The 19,416-nt window shown below is 35.7% G+C and overlaps 1 protein-coding gene across 2 annotated transcripts in view; it reads right to left on the reverse strand.

The window, feature by feature from the left end:
* LOC129948809 (roundabout homolog 2) overlaps positions 1-19,416 on the reverse strand; it is a 396,541-nt gene that overhangs the window by 123,737 nt on the left and 253,388 nt on the right. The window lies entirely within an intron of this gene.

The raw sequence follows: 19,416 nt of genomic DNA on the forward strand, positions 1-19,416 counted from the left end.
AATGAAGATGCCTAAGAGATACCTAAACTATAAAAATCTAAATTGCACATCTGAATAAAGTATCTTTAACTATCTATTATCTTCTTTCCATTATTATTTGATTTGTATTCTTTTTTTCTCTCTCTCTCTTTCTTAAGACTTCAATTAAAAAGTCGTAAATTAATTAGCAACCCATTGCCAATTACCAGAAAGAAAATCCCAAGAACAACAACTTCACATATGATCTTAATGCATCCAGTGGATCAATGTTACTGAGTATGAGTATAGAAATGAGTAGATACATTGTATATTTTTGAATGTAGTTTATAGAGGTTTGAGGTTTTTAGTGTAGTTAAAAGAAAATAACCGACTTTGGTGTGACAACGACGAAGAAGTTAAAGTAACAAAAAAAAATGTACCAATTTAAACAGAGAAACGTTTGCCATCGGATGAATCAACAGAGATACTTAAGTGTTCCTCTATTTACCAAGCTGATGCGGTGCAACTGCCATAAAAATCGTGCCTTAGTCAGCGCAGCGTGGCGATTGAAGGTCGCGAGCACACTTAGAGCATTTATGCAGGTTTTCAAAATGATGTTACTGATGTGGGAGATAGGGTGCTAGTGCATAGTTTTTGGGAATAGATATTTTTTAACATTTTTATTAAGAGGTTTTATTTTGATATTGCAAGTCTACTATTATAGTAGACATTTAGGAAAATATTTACAACAATAACATTTATATAAGACACAAAAACTTTAAACTCATTACCTTCCCTGTTCTCAAACTATTTAAGCCAAAATTAATATTCCAGTATTTTTCTATTGACAAGCTACGAGATTTCCAGATAATAAGAAAGTCTTTTACCTGCTTAACAATACAAATGATTTACTATACTAAGTAGGTTTCTGAAAATTCTGACGATTGAAAACATCAAAGCGTCTAAAATAATGAACCTATACCCTACATCCGCTAGTAAAATCTCAAGATTGTAAATCGATCGGAAACCCGAAATAAAAAAGCTGATCTTTTTGCTGAACATCTACAAAATGTTTTAAACCATACTTAGAGATCGCTTAAAGTTTTCTGATAATAACGAAGAATTTGAAATTCCTTATCAAACGCTGAAAGAAGTAAGAAGTATTTTTCAAAATAAGTTACTTAATAAAGAATTCCTAGTGTACGATCTTATCACTGGTTAAGTTTTGAAATGCCCTGTATACCATATTAAACTCCAATTTATAATAACCGCATTTCTTAAGCCAAGATATGCACCACATCATTGAAAAATTGTGTCGTTGTTATACGTAAACAAGGTAAGCCGCCAGCAAAAGTAACATCCCACAGACCCATATCGCTTATACCAATCATGGCACAAGTTTTCGAAAAACTGCTACTGAAAAGGCTCGGCAAATTAATAAAAGAATGAAGAATAATTCCAAAACATCGGTTTGCTTCTAAAAATACACATTCCTCCATCAAGTACATCGAATTTCAGATGTGATAGGAAAGGCATTTAAGGGATAACAAAAAACAAGTATACAAGGCTTGATTCTTAGATGTTGCTCAAGGCTTTGACAAGGTTTGATACAAAAGATTGAAAGCGTGTGTTACGAACCAACTCTTAAGAGTAGAGTTCGAGACAAAATTACTCGGGACTCAATAAAATTGAAAGTGTACCGCAAGGAAGTGTCCTAGGACCAGTCTTGTTTCTTTTATGTACAAGGAATATTCATGTGGATACTGCAATATTGGCCAAATGCAGTCGATAACGTCAGTCTTTGGACGCAAAAATGGCGTTTCGAAATAATAATGTTTCAATTGTTATAAACAGAAAAGGACTCTGAGCTATCTATTCAGAACAAACAAATGTTATAAATATAAGCAAGTATTAAAAATCGTGTAGACTTATGGCTCCCAACTTTGGGGCTATACAAAGAATCACTTATTTTAATCCTGACCCTGAATTTATATTGTTGGCAAGTTTTATCACACAGTCAGCGAGTGCACAGTCATACCATCTCTGATTTGGAGATTACGAAAAACCAAGCCTCATGTGCTTATGGTATAAATACTATGTCAAAGTTTTATGACTAAGAACTTCCCCTGAAGTGAACTATACTTACTGAGTGTCTTTTGAAGATTTCTTTGTAAGTTATTAAATTTGTAAAGATTTGTCAATTTTACAAAAAAAAACAAAAACTAACTGCCATCAGCTCCCTAACTCTTACACACTGATGTTATTGATCCAGCTGCTGGTAGGTAAAGATACGACTATAAAGGTACTGTCTTCAATAAAAATCGAAAGTAGGTAACTTGACTTATAGTTAGGCTTTTAAATCGGCCTCTGTATTTTATCTATAACGAAGTTTTAAGTCGAGACAAACTCTTTTCAGACTTTTATACTCACGAAGATATATTACAATTGAGGTTCATTTACGGTCGTTTTGTGTTCCACATCAGATGCATGCTCGGCTCGCACCAACATGCATTTATTATGTTAAACGACACGTGGTACGTGCTATGAATCTTTATAACAACTGCATCCATATTATATAAACGGAGCAATGGAAGAAGGAAGGCTTTAAATTCGACACCACAATTATTGCAGAGGCGTTATCATCACAACTACAAAAATGGTATATGCTGATGGAAAACCAAGAGTAGAAGATATTTTATTTGGATGGTGGTGTCACTTTGGAACTTGGCCAGACCGGAAATTTCCATTACTTACAAAAGGGATCTCGCGGAAGGCTTTAGCTCCAAATATGCTCCAACAAAATTAACATCAGCTAATTGTTTAACATAAAAATGTGCGTAGGGTACAAAAATTGCTTTCTGTCATAATTGTGGTGTTCTTTAACCGCGTGCGAAAGGAGGAATTATTAATGTTTTCAAAAAAAAAAGAACAACGACCGACAATGTGCATATATCGGAGGCGTTTATAATAATATAGGTAACCCCAACTAAGTTAAAAAAAAGGGTTAATGCCTTCAAGGCGGATATGTGAACACCAGAGTTGAAAAAAAGAAAATAAATACAGACCGTGAGATTCACATCGACCAACAGAGAAACGGTGGTGTTGATGTTGAGTATTGTCTGTTATTATATTTAAACTGTTGAAAGCCTTAAATCCGTATTCCTCCGCAAGCACATTATATACTTAAGCATATTGAAACTTTTAACAGAGATACTCTCTGATCCGAGCCCTCCAGGTAGGCAGATATTTGGTGTATATGTAGAAGACGATAATTTGCATAAGTTATCATCGGGTTAAAACTGTGTTGATTTTGTTTTGATCCGTTCAAGGAAAACAACCTTTGATGAGATGACAGAAAAATTGCTATGTAATTGGTAGCTAGCTGTATGGATTTGAAATTTCAAAATAATTGTAACATATTTACAACAACAGTTTTAATTTGTTTAAAGTCCTTGGGGGGCCAGTAATTCAGTGTAAAACTGTATAGTATACATAGTTTATGTAGGTCGAACTTGACCGCTGATGTCTGGCAGTATTGTGAATTTTTTATTAATTAATTAGAGAGCTTATTGCAAAATTTGTGCGTGATATTGAAGGTCTCAACATCAATAATAATTAACTAATTAAAGGGAGGAGAAAGTATTTGAAGATGATTGAGTGATAATAATAGGTAAAATCAAATAATTATATGCCCTATACTCGTTGATATAAGAAGATCTTATTTGAATCAAGTAGAATTGTTAGGCTATGTTCACTATTTAATTTTTTTCAATTCTTCGGAGATGAACCAAACCGTAAATAGGTACAGGAGAAATTATGTACCGGTATTTAAAGATGGCTCCAAAATGGTAGAGGAAGTGGGTTCATTATCTTATCCCCTTAAATCATCAATAAAGCGGCTAGACTAGTGCACTTATAGTTTCTGAACATTCAACATTTTTCTACGGTGATTTTTCAAATTGGTGATATATTGCCGTTAGGAATTAAGTTTATTTAAAAAAGTCCACACGTTTAACCTTCGTTGGATCCCAGAGCATAGTGACACCGACGAAAGTGGAATACAAATTGGACGAAAACGGAACATTTAACATTAGTTTATACGCCACGAGCAAAAATGGTTGGCAAAGTTTCTGAGGAATCGCAAGCCATAGATGCTTAGCCCTTGACGCTAGTTACGCTTCAAAGGATCTATTGTACATATTATTAAAATAAATGAAGGTTTTTGTACGACCTATGTGAAGACCTTGTTTTTGAACTTGCAGGACGTTCTGAAATTCTCACATAAAAATGGAATGTTTTAGAAAGGCACCCTACCCAAATTTCCACCTAGACCCAAATACTTTCCACGTACTCAAATCCTGATCAAGTCTAGGACTGGATGCTTAGAAATTTTAGTGAGAATTTTGTTTCGGATATTGATGATGCAATAACCTTTTTACTTATCTAGGAGGTATAATTTGAGGGTAAGCCTAACCTTCGGCGTGACAATACTGCACTTTAAAAACTATCGCCACGAGTTTTAAAATTACCCATTTGGCTGATGAAAGTTCGTTAGAAAAAATGATACAAACATATTATGTAAAAGTGTTCAAATCTCAGGAAATTTTGGCTAAAATGTGTATGTCTAAATTACAGTTTAGATTTTTGTATTTCAATATATTTTGTTTTTGTAAAGGGTGTCCAAAAATTAACGCAATATTTGAATTAAATAGAAAACGCACGGGTGGTTGTGGGCTTGTTGACATAGACTTGTGATTTCAAATAACCTAATAAAAAGAAGTCTAATGATGTTAAATCACACGACCTGGAAATGTCTCATGCAGTAATTAAATTGTTTCACGGGCTGTATGACATGTGGCACCGTCTTGTTGAAACCACATATTGGACAAATCAATATCATCCAATTTTGGCAGAAAGAACTGTGTAATCATGTCGCGATATCGAGCACCAGTCACTGCTTGACCAGTATCATTTTCAAAAAAATATGGCCCAATTATGCCTCCAGCCCAAAATCAACACCATACAGTCACGCGTTGTGGATGCATTTGTTTTTCGACAATTACCTGTGGGTTCTCCGAACCCCAAATGCGGCAATTTCGGCGATTGACAAAGCCATCAAGATGAAAATGTGCCTCATCGCTTAGGATGATTTTGCTCGAAAAATCAGGGTCCATTTGTTGATGTTCAATAATCCATTCAACGAACTCTCTTCTCTGTCCATGGTCATTAGGCTTCAATTGTTGTGTTAATTGAATTTTGTAAGCATGAAGACACAGATCTTTGGTGAGTATACGCTGTAGAGAGGTTCTTGAAATTTGCAATTCTTGTCCACGACGTCGAATTGAGGTTCCTGGATTGTCAGCTACACTCTCACGCACTGCTTCGACGTTCACATTTGAACGGCTTGTTTTTGGACGACCAGTGTGGCGTCTCCAACGGATCCAGTCTCCAAGAATGTTTCAATTAATCTCTTCACAGTTGACGAAGTTAAAACACTATTCCGACCATATTTTGTATGAAATTTTCGAACTGCAGCCGCCAAGCTTTCACTATTTTTGAAATATTCTTTAATAATGAAGACACGTTGTTCTATCGTGTAACGCTTCATTTTTAATAACCCTATACTGTTAGCTGTCCAATTGATTTTTTTCAGGGTTGCCAACACTTCACTGCACAAATGACGGCAAATTCAAATCTTGCGTTAATTTTGGTACACCCTTCATTAATAAAAAATTCTTCAATGATGAAGTTAATTTTTGGCTTAACGGGTAAGCAGCTAAATTTTGCATTCCTCCTGAATCTCTTTAGTATTAATTACAAAACGTAAATATCACTTTTGGTACAATTTAAATTCGTATTTTAACCTAAAACTGTTGCCAGGTTATCGTAAATCATTTGGAAGAAAAAGGTTCCAATAATTAAGGATAAAACAAAACTTTCCTAGCAAAAATGTACGCTTATAAAAAAAACACCCGAAATAATAAAAGCCATTAAAAACAACTGTGTCCATAAATTTTTTATTGATAAAATAAAAAATTAGTCCTTTCATCAAGGCTTATATGAAAAGTACATACTTAAATGTTTTAGACTAAAACACTTAAAGACACCTCAAAAACCATCAGCTCTCTACATAACTTTAACGTATGCGAGAAAAATCGGCATTGAACCAAAAATTAAAAAAAAAAAGATGTCGAGTGTAACCCTACTTGGTCATGCCCGAAAGAATTCATCAAAACTACACTCGCTCAATTTAAAAAAGACTCAACTCTGAAAGAGATGTATCTTAAGCATTTTCACGAATTTATGAATCCTTTCATTAGAAATAATTGGAATATCTTCTTTACCGATGGTTCAAAATGTGATTAATTGTAGATTCAAACAACAATCTAATTTCTTCTGAAAAGCTATTACCATTTTTCTCTGTTTCCTCAGCAAATCCAAGAAAAAACAGTGATATGGACAGACAGTCTTTCAACTTTAGCCGCCATTGGAAACATCAACAATCAATAATTCTTCATCAAAATCAGAGACAACGTCATGAAAGTTGGAAAAGCGATAAAGATTTTTTTTGATGCCAGGTCACATCGATGTAAAACGCAGACAATGAAGCCGATATAACCGTTAAGAACAGAAACTTAGTAATATCAAAATATCAACCTACCAAAAACGATATTTTAAAATTGACTTGTTTCATTTTACATAACCTCTACGCCTGCAATCATGAACAAATCCTTCACCACGTTGATGTTTGGACACACCCTATTGTAGCTCATTGTTCAGTTATTGCGTCCCCATAGATGCTCTATAGGATTTAAATCGGGACTTCGAGACGGCCAATCAAGAAATGTTATTTGTTTCTCCTCAAACCAGTCTCTCATCCTTCGCGAGAAATGGATAGAAGCGTTACCCGGCTGGAATTTGAAGTCACCTCCGCATAACTCTTAAGCTTTCTCAACCATAACTTCTTCTAACAACTCAGCATGCATTTATGAGTTTATCATTCAAGGTACGAATGCAATTTCAGTCTTTCCATTTGAGGAAAAAGCTGCCTAAACTATTACGCTTCCACCACCGAAGTTGTGATTCATTCTCACTTCTGTTTGAAGGAGTTTGTCATGCCAATAGGTCTGAAATCCATCTGGACCATCCAAATTGAGTTTTTTCCATCTTTAAACATAACTTTTCTCCACTCCACAATTTCAGGAAAATTTAGCCTTGCTGACTTATGGGCTGCATTCAAAGCTGGCTTCTTGGATTTTTTTTTTTTTTTTAAACAAGGTTGGAGTTGGCTCTTTCAAAATTTGTCTAACTGGTCGGGTTGAAACAGGCAAGTCAGTTAAGCCTTAATTTGAGAAGTAAATTGCTTGTTTCTGATGGCTCCACGCGATATCATTCGAACTTGACGTGTTGTAAGCAATTTATTTTGCACGTAGTTGGCAATTTTGTTCATAACTTTCACCTGACTTAAAAAAGTTATGACTAACTGTATTGGATCCCCTTAACTTTCTAGCGATTTCGAGACCAGAAAGGCCACAATCTTTGTATGCAGTGGTTTTGACCCTTCTTCCGCACTTAAAGTTCTTCCACGTAACCAGATGAGATTCTGTTGAAAAAAATCTCAAAAACCAATTTTAAAAGCACGAAAATGATTTCCTACCACTTTCAATAAAGAATTCAAATAACTTCATGAAATAACAACTTTTAATTAGTCTGTTTTTATACGAATTTCCGCCGTCAAGTTCCAATTTTTTGTATTTTACTCCGCAATCAGACCGAAATATTGTTTCAAGATGAAAATCAATGATAAACAAATAATGGTTTCCTTTCTTATGGTTTGACAGAGCATATTGCTGGCAGGTTTGCAGTCAGTGCTCCGGAAAGTTGAAGTGTTTTAACTGTATAGCATCTACCTTAAGTCTGATTTATTGACAATATTCGAAAGAAATTGAAAAATCTCTCATTTCGATTTGCATTTTGTTTCAAGCATAAAATGGAACAATATTGTAAATGAACGAACTTCTATAAAGTATTGTTGCAGTTGCATCACACATCACTTAAAATTAATGAATTCCCATAACACCATATCAACCTGACTTTTTATATGTACATAGATAGATATACAATGTTTAATCCTTGAAGCAAATTGAACTCCCGCGAACTATATAAATCATCCCTCCATTTTCACCGTAACACCATCCATCCATGGCAACCTTATATTATTATTATTACGGAGAAACATCCTCGTGCTGTGATAATAATCCTTCTTTCTACCCAAATACTGCCACTGGCAAATTATTTCATTTTCTCAAAAAATCAAGAACGAAAAAAAAGAGGAGTGCATAAAGCTGGGATGGGAATGGGATTCGTTCCCGATGACTTGTAACATGCCATATAGACAAAAAAGCAACTATTCTATGTTTCCACCGCACTGCTGATGCTGCTACAATATCACATTCTCCATTCGCTTCACCAAACTAAAGGAATTCAAATACGAGTACAAAGCCTTTGGTTGTAACATCAGAGCAGCATCAGAACCAAAACGAGGAAAAAAATTCAAGTTTCCATTCCGTGCAACTAACTTGTCAGATTCCAGAGCAACATCACCGACACATTGTTACAAGCGACTTGTAGGTCTACTATACCTCTGGAACATGCCAGAACAACATCGCATCCAACAGTAGTCCCTTAGGGATGAAATTAATGGCATTCGAACAACCTCTAATAAGACAGTTTGAAAGGCTTGAAATCTATGAGGCCGAACGGTTTGTGTCTTCTTGTGATGATGATGCTTCTACGCTGCTGCAGCTTCGAGGAAAATGCATCACAGGAATCCACCTCCTGATGCTATGTAGATATAGGTTTTAACTTCTTTCTTATATATGTAGTTACATTCACCCAGTTACAGCTGTGCGCGGGCGGATGCATGCAATGAAATTCTATCCTCCCAATATTTTTTCGCATCGTGGAATGAAGCTTTGAACAAGCCAAGCTACAATAAGATACAAAGATAAGTTCGAAAACAGAAACAAAAAACATGAAATTTTCACAGAGTGTGTTGTTCTGCTGGCTTCAATTTTTCTTTTGTGAAATAAAATCTATGCACGGAGGCTATTTGCGAAATTGCTATGCTCTGTCATGCCAGCAAATTGAATGTTTCGCTGTGGCATTAAACATTATTTTTGTTTTCACAGTTAACGCGCTTCGACGGCGGCGCGCGTGGAGAATACCATATGCACGTCGTCGTCTTCGTCGTTGTTGTCATCCCAAAGAGTATCTTAACTGGGAAAAAGATTGTTTTTGAAATGCGAGTACCACTTCCTGCAGCTGATCTCTTGAGTCTTAGAGATAGATACAAGTGAAGCCTCCTCCGAGCTAGCGAGCGGTGGCATGATGTGTGATGCAAGTATCCAAAAATTCATCCCTTCGGTGAACACACTCAATCGAAGCATTTCAACAACTGTCACCTTGTGTCACTTGCTGTCAGTTTAACCAAAATAGAATTATCAGACATGTGTCATGGACAGAGGGAAGAAATCTGACTGCAATTGATTCAGTCAGAGATGGAATTTATGCGAGAGTTTGAAAATACATAACGTGATGTTTTGTTTTTTCTTTCAAAAATTATATTTTTTGGTTCGTTTTTTTCTTTTTTTTTTGAACAGCAAAGAAAATCCTTTTCTTGTGAGTTGTGCGATGGTTGATGGGTTGAGGCCATGTGCATGTGACAGAGTGCCCGACATTCAATTTCGACACACTCACTGAAACGAAACGAGCAACGACGACGACGGACAAAACAAAGCGTTTACTTATTGATACAGTGAGGTGTCAATACAATTTTCCAAATGGGGTTTTTGATTCGAGGCAGATGGACATTGGTTCGAATTCACTTTACTTTGTACTTAATACTATTCGGTTAAGCGCAAATTATGGGTCCCTGATAGAACTTTAGAGATTCGAAAATTGTGTGTATCTATTTTCGACAGCCATATCTCAAGAACGAGTAGAATTGACTTCAAATAAATTTGGCCCCAATTACGAAAAGCGAATTGGAAGTTCGACTTAAAGCGAACGTTTGACAAATCTAACATATAGCAAAATTAACTTAATTCATTTTATAAATAATATAGTTTTTTGAAAAATTCAATTAGTTTTTTTATTTTGACAAAAATTGAGGTTCTTTCAAAAACACTTTTTAATTGAATTTTTTTTTAAATATGTTGGTTACCGCATAACTCAACAACGTCTGGACCAATGTGGCCAATTCTTTTTTTAAATATTTGTTGAAGTTCAAGGATGGTTTTTACGTCGAGAAAAAATCAAATAATTGCCGGTAAAACCATAAAAACAGCCCATTTCTTTTTCCCATACATATGTTTTCTAACTAAAACGTAGTCGGCTTAAAGAATTTGACTTTAAGTCATATCAAATTTAAAAAAAGAAAAAAAAGTTTTGATGTCGATCAGTGTTAGTGTTTAGTGACAAAGTAACTTTTATTTGATATGCCTCCTATAAGACGAAGCAATTTAGGTAGAAGAACCCGAACTGCTACAAAACAAGCTTATTACCGATCTAATCGTACTACACAAGAACGTGAAGACCAAATTGAACGTGAAATAATTCAGATATCACAAACGCGTGAAGTGCGATTGCGACATTCAACTAATGATCGAAGTTGGTTTTTTGAACTCGGTTTGCTCACACTGTAAGGCATTAAAATACAAAAACGAAACTATTGGATTGTGTTGCTAAGTTAAGATGTTTATTGATAGAAATTAGTTGCAACAAAATGAATAATTTTTAAGATCAAATATTATTTAAGTTTGATCACTGACAATTTATAATGTATACCCCATTGCTTATTTATTTAATTTTATAGTGTTTGGTACAAAAATGTTTTTTTTTAAATAGAATGAGAAATCCAAATAAACATATCAGTGAAGAAAAATAAAGAATTGATTTCAATTGAGGACATGTGCTTGATAATATCCAACAAACTATTAATTCAATTAGGCCTGACCACTCCCAATCGTCCAATGAATGATGCTTTTAACCAAGAGTTGCATCGAGAAAAACTGTATGATCTCAAAACTTTGAAAGAATTATTCAAAAAAATCTTCCACTGTTGAATGAATAACAGAAGTATGTATTTGATACTCTAATGAAAGTAACAAATGATGAAACTGGAGGGATTTACTTCTTAGATGTAGTACAGGAAAAACTTTTTTGATTTCAATATTATTAGTAACAATTCGCTCACAAAATATAATTGGAATTACACTCAGCAACTTTGCTTGAAATTGGTCGAACAAGCCATTCAGCACTAAAATTGCCATTAAATATGAAAAGCAATGAAACTCCAACCTGCAAAATTTCGAAGTTGTCTGCAACGGAAAAGGTTTGGCAGCAATGTAAATTGATTTTTTGGGATGAATGTACGATTTATTAGCAGGAGATTCTCTTCAAACATTGCACGATCAACGCCAGCTGATGAAATCTATGCGTGTTTAAAGTCCTCCAGTTTGTGGAAACATGTCAAAGTGCTTTATTTAAGCAAGAACATGCGTGTCGAGTTGCAAAGCGACCAATCTGGCAAATTTCCTATAGATACTCGTATGCTGACTGGCTCCATTATCTTCCCAGAATTAAGCGTTTTTCTTATAAAAATGTCAACTGAGTTTCCACGTCTGGTCGTGTCTTTAATTCACTTTAGTTTGGTTGCAGATAAATCATGGAATCTCAAAGAGTGTCGCAAGCATTAGAAGATTAGAAGGCGTAAATTCTCTTTGAAAAACGAGTAAAGCTTATCCGAAAACTGTTTTTCATACTCTACGAACATACCCTCGAAATGCACCACAGTTATCAACAGCTTTACCACTTCTTAAATAAAAAATGGAAGTAGATTTGAGAAAAAAATTGCACAAGAGTTATCATTTTATCAAATGTACCAACATCTATATTCGAGGCTCGAGTAAACGTCAAAATTCTACTCGAAGTTTGATCCTACTTCAATTATTTGTAAATTCATACTTCACTACGGATATTTCTGCCAAACGAGCCTAATTTTTTTTAAGTTTTTTAAAAGAAAATTTGGCTTTTTTCTCATTTGAAATTTAGTAAATACAATAATGGGAATTTATTATTGTGAATCAGGCCCTAGCCTTTGTTTTTCAAATAGGAGTAGCCTCCTATTTGGACAGCTGTCATTTTTAGATGTGTCTACTTTTGACATTTGACAAACAAAAACTACGCTTTCACTTAAAGTCAAACGATACACGTTTCAACAAAGCATTGAAATATACAACGTTCACTACAAACATTTTACGTGACAGTTCGAAGTTTTGTAGGAAGCTTCCTGATCGTGTTATTTTTTGGAGAGGTAATCATAGTTGGCCACTGAGTTCTTCTGATTTAACAAGGAGGTACGTATATGGTAAGGTTTAGCAATTATTTCAAGACCTTTAAGATGGAATTCGTGAAGTTATCAATAAAAGCATAAACACATACATTTTTTGAAAAGGTGCTGAAACTGTAGCCATGTCAGTCACTGATAATTTTGTCCACTGTTAATGGCATTCCTTCCTCCTAGCTATAAAATTAAAATCCATTAATTTCTCTTAAAAAATACTCGACTGTTAAAATAAACCTCTTATTGAAAAACCACCTATAAATTTAACCTAAAAACAGAATACACACCTGAATCTGCATAAGAAACATCATATTCACTTAATTTCTAATGAAAAATAATTTTCTCCCTAGAAAATTTATCACAGCACTGTGAATGGACTTTATAAATGTCTCAACTCAAAATTGTCGTCTGCCACTGTCACACGCATTTTTGTGTTGGCTTTATGTACATATGTAGAACAACCTGGGGAATGCAATTATTGCAGTGTCTATATTTTCCATCTGTGGCTTTCAATTTCTTTCTGCCCTTTTCTCTCCTCTACACACCTCTCCTTTCATCGTCCTCATAGTCGTCGTCGTCGTCATCGTCAATGTGGTGGCCAACTTTGTCCCATTAGAGAGATCATATCATCTCCATAGTCCAAAGAAGACTTAAAAATAACCATAAGATTGGATTTTCGGGTGATTGCCGGCTGCAAAAGTGAATCCATTTCCAGCATCCAATTGGCAGTGTAGCAAATGCCATCAGAATACCTATATCTCTGTGTGTTTTATGTACGGCAGCGGTCTTGAGTCTCACATTGCGGTGGCATTTCGGACGGTTTGATGACTCCCAATGGAATTACTTTCCGTCATTTGTGAAGTCGTTTGGTAGTCGTCATCGTCGTCGTATGGTTGGGATATATGAGGTACTCTTATGTGCGATATGTGCGAATGCCAAAAATTCTTCCATCACTATAACCATCGCCTCACCACACCACAGACACCACACTCGATCTCGATTGGATTTTATTTTTAGAATCCTAGCCGATTCGGATGGTGGCCATAAAATAATTCCAAGGAAGTGAACTCTAGAGCTCACATAGATCCATCCTACATCAGCAACTAGGGCCAGGGGTATCATCATCTTATATAGAGAAGAGATACTTTTAATAGGTGAAAATTAGCCGCCGCATTAGGCCTGGAGTAGGAGTACATTAAGTCTGTCTGTTTGTGCATATATATCTTTACACATTTAGAGATACAAACGATACGAGTCGTACCTATTAGGGATTGAAAATTTCAAGTGTGATGCTCCGCCAAAAAGACGATACGACTGCTGTGAGGAGAGTAATTTGTTCCGCATAAGTTCGAATGCTGACAGAAACATACCTCCTCCAACTTCAATATATGTACGAGTAGCTATGGATGTAGGTATTTGCGGAATCCTTGAAGGGATTCTCATATGGATCTCGTCATATCGTCTTCTTCGTCAGTCGGAACGGTTCAATGACGGCGGTGGCGGTATAGAGATGCCTTAACACAGACTTTCGGGCAATTAGTGCGGAAGATAAGGCAAAATCTACACATACATACCTAAAGTACCGACTAAATGTACACGTATGTATATATATGCGTTTTAAACGTAAGTGGTAGCGGCTTCTGCAATTTGCATATACATATGTATGGTGTATGATGTTTGGTTTTTCGGGATAAGAAGGGAAGATTTACGAGTTCAATTTACGAGAAGAATGTTAAGTAAGGAATTTGTTTTAACTTTTCAGTTTTATTTGTTCTTTCTTTAAAGAAGATGAAGAAGATATACGCAACAGAAGTCGTTGGATTTTTTTATTGGGTGGCAGACTTGGGTGGCAAGTTGTGAAGAATTTTATGTCAAACGAAAACAGACGACAAACGACAAAAAATAAATCCTTATAATCAAAATGGAAGTTGACATTTAAAGGCATGACGAAAAAAACACAGAACCACATCATCATCAAAAGACAAAGCTTAAAAAAAAGGATTTCTTTATGGTTTGAAAATGTTTGTGCTGGACTGTGCAAATTTTTATTGCGGTTTCGGTTAAAGCATTTTTGTTCTTTGAAAAGTTTTTAACGACTTTACACACATACTTAAAAAAATGTTGTTTTTTTTTCAAGGACTTTCTTGAGAGTATAACTTGTGACTAACTTCATCTCAGAGATAAAATCTAATTTAAGTTTTTGTTATAGGTCATAATATTTTGATTGCGTGTGCTTAGGATTTAGTTTATGGATTCGACTTAAGATAGAAAACGTTAATTTAAGTATATTTTCTAAGTGGGTGGCTTAAGAAGACGTCAATGACTATACTCAAATCGATGGTTAAGCGAAACTTTATTTTTGCGTATTCAAAGTCTTTTGGAAAATGGAGAACAAAGAAGAACCTTGCCAACTTACATAGGTCAAGAATATACAGCTTTTAAAAATGTGTTTTGTTTATTAGAACTCTAGAAATATAAAACTATCTTTGATACTGAACAACTGCCTTAGACTTTTTCTAGTATGCTTTGTTGGCACATCATCTCATAAACAGAACAATGACTCATAAACAGAACAACGTTTACGCCAAACTTAAAGATCACTTTAAACGTTTAATTAAAACAAACCGAATTGTTGTTGTGCTGTAAATTAAGTCTTGATTTGTTTGTTTCCCGTGCCATTGCATATTATCAGGGTTTTTTTCTTGTAATAAGCGCACACTCAAGCGGATATTACTGCCCTTATTATTTAAAGACTAGTGCGAGCACAAGAAAAAGCGGGGTTGAAAGGTGTCGGTTCTCATTGGTTTTGAATTCCTGAATATTGGAAAGCCTGGGAAAGAGAGAGAGTGGTAAGGAATGCAACATTCGCGAAGTACGGCTAAAGAACGAATCTCTGTACTTGACAGTAAGACCGAAGTTACTCTCGGGGATATACTGATTACAATTCCTCAAAGCTCGATTACTACAGTCCAACTATTTAAGGGGAGGAATGCAGCTAGCTATTTCTCTAGAGCATAAACTGTTAAAATAATGGTAAAAGTAGGTGAGACAATACATTTTTCGCAATGTTCAAGCGACGTAAATGATGCTATGATTATCACCTATCAGTCTAAATGCTCTATGTTCAATACTATCCAAGAGGCTTAAGTAAGTTGCAGGAGCACCATCCCAGATATGGGAGTTATACTGAGGCTTTAGACGTATGTAAACCTTGTAGACAATAGGCAGATCAGGTTGGGGGGACTTCTTGCATCGCCTTAGAAAACCCAAACATCTTGTGGCATTTTCGGCGACATCGCGTATGTGGCCGTTCTACAAGAACGATGGTTCACATATCGAGATATTAAGTAAGGGCTTTCAAATTATTAAATTCACGCCGTTTTTCATTCCCCATTGTACAATGCTGTTTAGGTCAGAATTTAATGAGCACATCATATTAAGTCGTTGCAGTTCCACATCCGAAGAAGAGGGATGTGACTCTGACAACGAATATGATAAGCTAAGAGTACATTGTCAGCGAAACAATGTATTGGATTAGAAATTGCAGACAGGAAGTAATTAATAAAAATAAGAAAGAGTGTTGGAGATAAACCAGAGCCCTGGGGTACACCAGCATTTATGTTGTGGTTTTCAGACTTGAACTCATCCAATACTACTTCTATTGAACGATTCTAAAGGTAATTACTAATCCAATGAAGGAGGGATTAATGAAAAGCGAAAGCAAGCATTTTCTATAAGAAAGCTTGTTGCCAAACCCTATCAAATGCTTGTGAAAATCAAGTGCAATAATCTTAATTTCTCCAAAACGAATTAAAGATATCCTCCACTATTCAGTGAGATGAATTATGAGAATACCAGTGGACCTATTGCTGCCAAAGTGGTATTGTTGGTCATAAAGAAGGTTTCGATCTTGGAGTTATTTTTTAAGTCGATTTTTAAACAGCGGTTCCATGACCTTGGATGGAAAGGGCGTAAGTGCAATCGGTTGGTAATTAAAGGGTGAAAAAGATTCGCCTGTGTTGGGTTAAGTATTTTTTTTTCTTGGTCGAGTGTTTTTAATTTTATTAAATAGTAAACAAAATATTACCGTCATCTGTTTTTTCATAAGTATTTTTGCCGGGATTTTAAAAAGTGGGATTATAAAAATGGGATTTAAAGAAATAAATTACTTGGCGCAAATGATCCTGTGTGTTTTCAGGGCAATTGACTGGACCTACAGTTCTAAGCCGAGTCCGAGCGGCTAATTTGATAAAGCACTTTCATGACAAGAATTACTTCTTGTAGGATTTGTCAATTCTTCGCAAAAGGCAGATCCTTTAACAAAGTTAAGATGGCACAGGCAGGGATTGCACCCAAGAACTCTGGCATGATATTTCAACAAGTTGGATTAAAAGAAAAAGAAAAAAGACTTTCAGCAGACATGATTTTAAGACTTCGGTTTTTTAAAAAGTAAACCTCTTACACGCTCCCAGTAATTGTACCTCCTTCAATAAAAGGTATACCACTAATTTTTACCAATGAAGCCAAATACCTTGGTCTGATATTGGACAAAAAATTAAGTTGGAAATCCAATATACAGGAAAGAGTTAAAAAAGCTACAGTAGCTCTTTTCCTTTGCAAGAAAGCTATAGGAATCAAATGGGGTTTTCAACCTAGCATAACCTACTGGCTATACACATCGGTCATCCGACCAATACTTATGTACGGGGTTGCAGTATGGTGGACTGCACTGGAGAAAGTCACATACTGCGACATACTCAGCAGAGTTCAGCGCACTGCATGTCTCTGCATAAGCGGGGCATTGAGAACCACACCCTCAGCAGCGTTAGACACTCTCCTCCATCTGACACCCCTCTACATCTTCAGTAAACAAGTGGCAGCGAGTACAGCGATAAGACTCGACGCCTCATCTCAATGGACCAACAACAATGTGGGACACTCCATCATTTTGAACCTCTTTGGTTCTATACCAAAGTACATAGACTACACTATACCTAAACCCCTATTTGGAAAAAACTTCCAGGTATCCATTCCATCCAGAGATGAATGGGAGGACAAAAAAATCCTGGATAACAAAAGTATTCATTTTTATACAGATGGATCTAAGACGAATGAGGGAGTTGGTGGTGGTGTGTACTCAGAAAAGCTTAATCTAAGCATCTCATTCCGCCTCCCTAATCATTGTAGCGTTTTTCAAGCGGAAATTTTGGCGATCAAAGAGGTTCTCTCCTGGCTAAGAGAAAACGTGATATCAACTTCTGCTTTCCGCATCTTCTCTGACAGTCAAGCTGCTATCAAATCCCTTGACGGTGTCTCGACCAAATCTTTGACGGCCCTCGATTGTCGATCGTCTCTTATGGAGATGGCGCAGCAATTTAACATTCACTTCTGTTGGGTGCCGGGCCACAGAGACATCACAGGTAATTGTAGAGCCGATGAACTCGCTAAAAATGGAACCGTCAAACCTATTTCACCTGAAAGGGAGAAGATAGGTATACCGATAGCTACATGTAAACTTATGCTAAAAGAAACAGCTTTTGCGATAGCAAATTCCAGGTGGCACAGCTTACCAACATGCGCAGCCACAAAACTCATATGGCCTTCACTGGACCTAAAGCGCTCTAAAGACTTGTTATCTCAAAGCAGACTTCATATTAGCTCCCTAATAGGTGTCCTTACAGGACACTGTCTTATAGGCAGACACGGAATACGACTTGGCGTAGCCTCAAATGACTTCTGTAGGAGCTGCATGGACGAAGAAGAAGAGGAAACAATCTCTCATCTCTTATGCACCTGCCCTGCTCTTTCAATCAAACGCAAACTTCATCTGGGGGACTACTCTTTTGATAATCCCAGCGAACTAGCTAAAAAGGATATTAAATATCTTCTTCGCTTTATAAAAAGCTCAAAATGGTTCTACTAGTTAGAAGTAATTCTCTAGATTCATGTGGTATCACAATGGGCCTTTCTCTTGGCCTAAGTGTGTGGATTCTAAATCCGCAGCCACGTTAACCTAACCTAACCTACACGCTCGGGATTTGATACCTTTAAACCACTTTTTGTGGAAACACGTGAAATCTATAGTCTAGGCTAATAACAAAGAAGCTTCTTAACAATACACTCAATAAACTGACTTAAAAAAAGTTGTAAGATACAGACAAGTTGATAGTTTATTAACTTAATAATTCAAATGGTTTTTAATTTCACACCGAAAATCTTGAAGTTAGAAGAACGCAGAGAAAAGCTTGAAAGTATCTTAAACATTGAAATTTCTTTTGTCTTTGGTTTCCCAATAAGAGGTTTCATTTTGAATAGCCTCTTATTTGGTCAGCAGTTTTTGTTCAAGATGACATCTTTTGAAATTTAAAACAATAAAAATATTTAATTACTAAGTTGGATTATACCTCTTAAAATCGCATTGAAATTCACTTTGCAAGAAAACATTTAAACACCTTAAGACTGTTTTCTTGTGAAAGATTTATGAACTTTAAGATCGAATTTGTGAAGTTTCCAAAGACATACGCCCGTACAAATGCAAATTAGTTTTGAAAATTTGATGGTAAGGATATGGCGCAGCAACTGATATCGCAAAGACTTGCTTTTTAGTATGAAAATGAAACCTCTCTATTTCTACCTTCGTTCATTCAAGGCAGAACCAAAACAAAAATGTAAGAAATATTTTCTCTAGAAAAACTTAATATTAAAATTTCACGCAACATTTATTGAAGTATTGAAAATCTTTTGAATTAAATGATATTTGAAACATGTCCTGTGCACAACCATACTTTTAAACTTTTGTTTTAAATGGTTAAAAACGTGAGGCATTTCGTTAACTTTTATTTTTAAAGTTTTTGTCGTTTCGCCTATTTTTAGCACAACCGAACCCGAAATTAAATTTTCACCATGCGAATTTATCGTTCCAATTTGTAAAATGAATAAAAGTGGTGGGTTGGGTAAAATCATAGGATTTCGAAGAAACATGATAAAATCACGTTTTTCAACACACAGCATCATCATTGTCGTCGTCGGCTCCGACAGCGGGCGGTTTTACT

Source organism: Eupeodes corollae, chromosome 3 (genome assembly GCF_945859685.1).
Source record: "Eupeodes corollae chromosome 3, idEupCoro1.1, whole genome shotgun sequence".
Taxonomy (NCBI): domain Eukaryota; kingdom Metazoa; phylum Arthropoda; class Insecta; order Diptera; family Syrphidae; genus Eupeodes; species Eupeodes corollae.